Here is an 8,113-nt window from a genome sequence, read left to right as displayed (position 1 = left end):
GACTAGTTGAGTTACCTATGGTAGGTATATAAGTGTTTATTCACGCAACAATGTCCTGTTATTAATCCTGCTATTAGTGATATACTACGGGACAGGTACTCGTGATTCGGACAGTGTTTTATCTGTAAGACATTGCCTTATTGCCTTTGGTGACAGAGTAATAAATGGTTCTGGTCCTGTAGGTAGGATATTCGACCCCAACATAACACAATAAAAATAATTCATTCAAGAGATATTCCATTAATTATTATTAGAATAAATCATGTTTTAAAAATTAATAATGTGTGTAATGTACCTACCTAACTTAAAAAAATAAGGTTGGTCTACCAAGCTACGGTATATCCTCGCTTCGAGATTAAGTATTACAAAAATAGACCGATGTAAACGAGCGCGTGAATTCAAAACAAGGTTTTCCATAGATCTATTGGTGTCGCGCCATAGTCCCCTGTTTTCTCCTCCAATACTCCATCGATTTAATTATTTATTTCATTATTAATAACAATAATAGACGACCGAATGGCGTAGTGGTTAGTGACCCTGACTACTGAGCCGATGGTCCCGGGTTCGATTCCCGGCTGGGGCAGATATTTGTTTAAACACAGATATTTGTTCCCGGGTCTTGGATGTGCCCGTAAAATGGCAATAGGCCCGCCCCCTATTACATTGGGACTAACATAAAACTCTGGCGAAAAGTGGGTGCAGCAATGCACCTCTGCCTACCCCGCAAGGGAGTACATTAGTACAAGGCGTGAGTGCGTTTTTTTTTTATTATTATTAATAAGAAAAAAAGTATAGGCTAGGTTTTTTTTTGTATGATGTCGTAATATTAGTTTTATTGAAGAAGAAACACAGCGGAAAATCTGTCCCATTTTTTTGGTTTTTAAAGGTTCATATCTTTTTTTGTAACTAATATGTGACAAAAAGGAAAACAAACGTAAGTACCTAGCTAGCTACGGCCACGATAGATTAAATATAAGCAACTTATTGCTCTAGTGGCATTATCCAGGGAGGGAACAGGGGGCTACGTTCGTATGAAGAAACGGTCGTTTTCATTCCTCTTAAGATTATGTTAAGATAGTTATACTTATGCCAAGAGAGTAAGTTTATTTTGACAAAAGCAACTATGACTTCGTCAACATTACTGTACAGACCTATTCCACCATTAAGTAACTACTACCAGCTATCCAATACAATCCAAGTATTTCACAGCCATACTTGGCTCGTCGATCCACTAGCTCGACCCAAATCCCCTTTCGGCCATAAAATCTATCTCGACACACGTGTTCCGAATTCAAAGAGTCCCGAAATCGATTAAAAAGATGCACGATGACATCTGCTCCCGCCTTTTAGCAATGGCCGGTGAAATGGAGCGCTATGATTGGACGGCGCGCCCGCTTTCTCACAACGCATGCGCTGTTGAAAGTTATTTTCAAAATGGCTACCCGCTGCAAAATCACATTTATTAAATTCGTCGCGATGGCTGGATGGATGCGGTGTTTAGGATTGGTCGTTTTTTTGGGGATTGCAGGATCAAAATTGCGGCCATAGCTGATACGTGACTATTGAGTTCTCCTTCAATTTTCCTAGATTCTCCTTCTATCTTACTGATTTCTAGAGAAGTTAAGTTACGTTACGTTAGTAATTTTAAAGTACTTAGTTGATAATTGCTTGCTTACCTGCAAAAATCCAGTAAGCAGGAAGGTACCATAAGAAAGCACAGTACTCTTATCACTTTGCAACAAGCCGAGTATTTTTCACTAGTTACATAATACCTACAAAATTTCTTGAATTAAATAAGTACTTTTAAAAGTGTATTTTCAATTTAGAACCACTCCGACTTTGTATGAATCCATCCAGTGCCCAAGCGTAACTGATGTGCATTTTATTATTAACAATAAGCAAAAAGGGTTGGACTAAGATGTGCTTAGCTAACGTTTGATACTATTTTATAGAACAGCAATAAAAACATAAAATCAGTATTGGAATTCTATTTTATTTGATCAATGGGAACAACCTATGGTTAGTGGTAGATGTACCTACAGCGTGGTATTTGATTCAAAAAAATCCTTCAGAAATTTAATAAAAGAAGTCTTAAATCCGTGTAACCGGCCATAGTTCTTTTTTACTATGCCATATTTTACCCTTTTTCAGACAATGACGGTAATAATCTAATTCATTGTGAATTGAATAATTATGACCCAATAAAGTACGGTGTTTTGACCAAAAGCGGTTGACGTTGTACGTTTTGTTACAAGCATCGTAATAAAATGTAAATTCTTTGAATGAACATTGTTTGCAGATTATCTATTTTATTTTATGTTACCCACCATCCGTTATTTTTTTTACTCTACAGGGTTACATGTTATCCTTCCCGTCGTCATCTGCGTGACAATGTGACAATGAAATAAGTATATTCAGCAACTTTCATTGTGTATAGGATCACTATAAAGTCTGAAATCGAAATTCAGGAAAAGTTTTTATGACTAGGTAGGTAAGCACGAAATATACTGTATAAGCTAAGTCCAACTTGAACATCAATATAAAAATATAAAATAAACCTTACAGCTCTTAACATTGTGTCGAGAATAGTTTGAATTTTCGTTATACCTATCTCACTGTGTTCAACCCCAAGCTAAACGATCATAAAAAGCAATGAAAAATAAACCTTAAGCTTCTTAATACTGAGTCGAAAATAGTTTGAATTTTTGTTGCATCTATTTCATTGGTGGTTAACCTCTAGCCACACTACCAGCTAGTGAGCTAACTTGCGAGCTAAATGCATTTAAATACAAATTTAATGTAACTCTAACGTATAAAAAAAGCTTCTAAATTGCATAACAGTTTGTTGCAATAATACAGTTTATGGGTTATTTGCATGGTTGGGTTATACAGGCGTCAATCTTTCGATCAAGGCGTCAGGTTACAATTTGCGTCTTCCAATGTGTGTAACACATTTTTAAATCGCTGGCATTAATTGAAAATAATAATAAACAAATAATAAATATATGGGGACATCTCACACACGGCCATCCGACCCCAAGCTAGGCAGAACCTGTGTTATGGGTGTCGGACAGCTGATATATCTACACAAATACATAGATAGATAGATACTAAATATAAATATCAACACCCAAGACCCGAGAACAAATATCTGTGTTTAAACAAATATCTGCCCCAGCCGGGAATCGAACCCGGGACCTTCGGCTCAGTAGTCAGGGTCACTAACCACTACGCCATTCGGTCGATAGTAAGAAATCAATGCCGAACTGTTATTGATACGATAGGAATGTTATACATCCATTATTAATATTATTATCCATGCACCTCACTGTAAACCTCACAATAAACAATACTTGCTAATAACTAATGTTTAATCTGAAACAAGAGTGATTCCAAATTAATCCATCCGTCATACCTACGCTGTAGCATTGACATAATCCTATTTATATTCTATATGACATGCTTTTTATGAATGACATTTTAAATTTATATAAATCTTACTGTATTATTTAATTATTATAATATATTTTTTTCCTGTCATTTTATTTCAATGTTTAGTATGCATCTTATTCAATTTTGGTTATTATTTTACTTATTTTTTTTGTGACTATATTGTTTACTAACATAGGCTAAGGACACATTGTTACTAACACATTGTATGGATTTGATAATCTGAAAATAAATTGATTTATTTATTATTTATTATTATAAACTTTTTTCAGGTAGTGTTTAATAAAGAACGTTGCGCGTGAAAGATCACTAGCTTATAGCACTATCTGACGGTGAAGACAGGCTGAGCTTTTACACGTGACGCCAAAGATAGAGACAAAAATGGCGGCCGATAGAGATAGAACTACTACTGTTGACCCACCGCAGAATAAAGATCGTGGAGAAAAACAGAACTACATCAATCATATATGGGTTTTATAGTAGGTATACTTAATATTAGCTATTATACTCTCATTACTTGCAGTGTTACTATATGACAGAAAGTTAAAGGATTAAGATCCAAAGCAGATAAATTTGACTAAAACTTGAGTATTGGAAAGTGAAATCCAAGCTGTAAAAATGTTAGAAGGACTATAATGCAAAGCTCTCAAAAGCTCCCCTTCTTAACTCTAAAAAAAACATTTTGAAGCTAAGCTGCCATTGTAGTTCACGTATATTTCACTAGATGTCGCTGCTTAAAAGCTTGCGAAGAGAGCTTACTATACTGATTAGTTCTTAAATTCCTCTACAGATGGCTCTTTTTTTCATAATAATATTTATGTAATTAATATTTTTATAATATGTGCACAAAAATAACACTTTTTTTATTAAAAATTAATGAAAGCTTCAGGAAAATTATACTAGTCTTCAACTATACATACTTTCTTACCTATTAACTACCTATTTCGTAAAACGTATCCAAGTAGTCGCTTGTAATGAATACCATAATTTCAAACCTCAAAAGTTTTGTAAAGGTGCTGAGAGAGTGGTCAACCAAGTTCTTTATCAGAATCTGAGAAATCTTAACATTACACTTTTGGAAAATACCTTATAAAAGTAGCAAGAAAGCTTCAGACGTAGTTCTACAAATATATCATAGATGGCGCCTATAACGAAATATAAAATTAATCTTTGCTTTGCTTTGCAGAACAATCTCTAATCTCTTTTAACTTATGTTGATGTAGTGTAATTACCTATAATATGTTATGTGAGATAGCTCAAATACTGCAATACTAACTTTCAGTTAACAGAAATTAAATACTATCGTTTTTTTTAATATCTACTCTAGTCGATAGGTAATTTACCGGAGTTTATGTAATACATATGCTTTAAATTAGTTTCTTACGTTACCGACAGGGGCGCTGATCAAGATGTCTTACAAATTGCGGTAAACCGCCTATCAAATTAGGTAATCCAATCCACTAGAATCGACAATGTTCATGATTCTAACGTTATGTTTTTTGGCAGCTTAAAAAATTTAATAAATCTAACTGATTTAGAAAAACGAGACCCTCTTGGGCAGCATTTCACACCAGCGTCCGTCTATATTCGGGTGACCCTAAAATAACAGCACCATTTATAGTCGAAGTTTAGGAACCCCCTGTACATAAATCACACTCCGTGATTCCTCTAACGTGACTTGCATTAAACAAGTAATGCCTTAAATTGGATCCCCAATCTAACTTGAAATGTAAAACGCATTTATTTCCCCAAGTTGGATGGATCTTATTAGACTGGACTGTTATTTTGAAGGGCGATCCTGTTATCGTCAACTATTATAACTTGAGCTCCTCTTGATGAGTCTTATTGAGGAGGCATTATGTGAGTCGAGGGTCAGAATATGCTGGCGTTGGTACGAAGGGTGGACAGAGTGGTGTTCATTAGACTGTTTCCCTTAGCCTTAGAGGGTTCAAGAGGGTCATCTTATTTAAATTTGAGATTAGGTACTTGTATTTACAATTATAATTAGTGCTGACACGTGCCGATATAAACTTTATTCATAGATATAATATATAGAACCTATAGATAGAAAGAACATAGGTACCTGTTATCTATAGTTCTCGTATAGTGTATAGTTGGTAGGTATAGTAAGTCGAAAAGGGATGACTAAGCTCGTACTCATTCTTCTTCATTCATGAAAGGGTTTTTTAGGGTTCCGTAGCCAAAATGGCAAAAACGGAACCCTTATAGTTTCGTCATGTCCGTCTGTCCGTCTGTCCGTCTGTCCGTCTGTCACAGCCGATTTACTCGGAAACTATAAGTACTACAGTGATGAAATTTGATGGGAATATGTGTTGTATGAACCGCTACAAAAATATGACACTAAATAGTAAAAAAAAGAATTGGGGGTGGGGCCCCCCATACATGTAACTGAGGGATGAAATTTTTTTTTTCGATGTACATACCCGTGTGGGGTATTAATGGAAAGGTCTTTTAAAATGATATAAAGTTTTCTAAAAAACATTTTTCTTAAAGTGAACGGTTTTTGAGATATCAGCTCTCAAAGTCGTAAAAAGTATGTCCCCCCCCCCTCTATTTTTATAACTACGGGGTATAAAATTCTAAAAAAAATAGAGGTGATGCATGCTAATTAACTCTTTCAACGATTTTTGGTTTGATCAAAGTATCTCTTATAGTTTTTGAGATAGGTTGATTTAACTGTAATATTATATTTGCTGCTACGGAACCCTTTGTGCGCGAGCCCGACTCGCACTTGGCCGGTTTTTTTTAATGGAATTTCATTAAAAAAAAACCAGTACCGATAGAGTAAACTCTTTCAGCCTTATAAAATTTTTTAGGACCTTGAACAGTTTTAAGCCTTAAGTTTATTCTTTACCTTCTTACCTACCATAGGGGGTATACAGGGTGTTGCAAAAAATGGTATGCATGTTATATCTAAGCCCAAAACTGAAATCAGAATATCAAAATTTGCAAAAAAAACATTAACCATAGTAAGAAGTTATACGTAACCAACTAAGTTTCTATGGAAAATTAATTATTTTTTTCGCTAATTTTGTTATTCTAATTTCTGTTTCGGGCTTAGATATAACATGCTGCATATGCTGGTTTCGGCTTAGTAAACAACCTGTATAATGTAGGTACTTACAGAAAATAAATTTAATAAGTATTTTATTATCAGGCCAACACAGTTAATGCTTAGAGTAAGCACATAGAAACTTAACTAATTTACTTTCCTCTCTCCTCAGACACTCTTCTCATCTCTTTCCGACAGACAAAAGCACTTAAGCTTCTTCTACACATAACTTTCTCTGAGCCATTAGCCGTTGATTAGTGAGCAGGGGCTTTAATGATTGCTTTCAGCGGTAATTATTCTCGGCCACCAAGTATAATTATACTACAGCTACCGGGCAAGTTATGGCGGCTTTTATAGGTCCCGTAATGGAGATACGGATACGCTTTTCTCTTGGTTCAGTAGCTAGGTATCACGTAATGTACCTACCTACCTATCTATGTCCTATAGTATAAAGGCGGAACTAGTTTTTTGTACTTACTGAGGTATACCTATTTTATATTAAGGTGTATAATTATGTTTAAATATTGTGTTGCAAGATATTATACTGTAAGTATAAATCCTTACTAGTCCTTACTAGTCTGTCTGTCTGTCTGTCTGTTACTCTTTCACGCCAAAACTACTGAACGGATTTGAATGAAATTTGGTATACCTACATACGGTCTAGAACTCTAGACCCTAGGAAAGAACAAACGCTACTTTTCATCCCGGAATTCCCACGGGAAAACTTTTTAAGGCGAAGCGAAGCGCGCGGGAACTGCTAGTAAGTAATAAAGGTCTTTTCCTAAGACTTATGATTTTTATTACCTACAAAGCTTTCATACTAATAGAGTTGAAAATGTAAGTACTTACATACGGTTCTATGACACAGCACAGAACACTACGACAAATTAAAAATAAACACAGAGCGAGTAAACACACAAATAAAACGGTAACATTAATTTCGTCCGAAAAGATTTATTCCATTTCTCCGCCCTAAAAATACATCTCATTTTAACCGTACTTCCGAACTAAACTCACCCTCTTCCGCAATATCCGCTAGGGGGCGCTGCGAGCACGATCCAGAGGGTCACTCTCTAAATCGACGAACGAACGAAAAAGAATTTTCATGCAATCAGCATGCTTAATACAACGAGATAGAGACATGGTTAACTCAGCGTTCTGAAGCTTAGGAAAAACAAAATAGCAGCGCTAACCACAACTCTATCTCGTTGTATTAAGCGCCATCGTTTTAGAGAGGGATCCCCCAGCATCCGCCATTTTTATTACTGTGTAACAGAGATAGAACATCTTTGTCGGAAGTTAAAGCGAGATGGAAGGCTTAGCGAAAGAAAGAGAGGTCGACGCTGCACTGCAAGGGAGTAAGTAAAGGACAGCATATTGGGGTGTAAAGAACCCTTCGGTGAAATCTTAGAATATTGGTTCCCTTCTTAGAATTATTTTCAAGCAGCAGAAGTTTCTAATGAGGTCATTGCACTGCATATCTGGAAATAAAATAAAAATACAAATTAGCAAATCGTAAGTATTTTTTTGTAAATAGGTTAATCAAAAGTGTAAAATCCGAAAGAGGTTGACTAAGGCAGTCATGTTCTG

The sequence above is a fragment of the Plutella xylostella genome, chromosome 6 (genome assembly GCF_932276165.1).
Source record: "Plutella xylostella chromosome 6, ilPluXylo3.1, whole genome shotgun sequence".
NCBI lineage: Eukaryota > Metazoa > Arthropoda > Insecta > Lepidoptera > Plutellidae > Plutella > Plutella xylostella.
Note: the sequence above shows the minus strand (reverse complement) of the source record.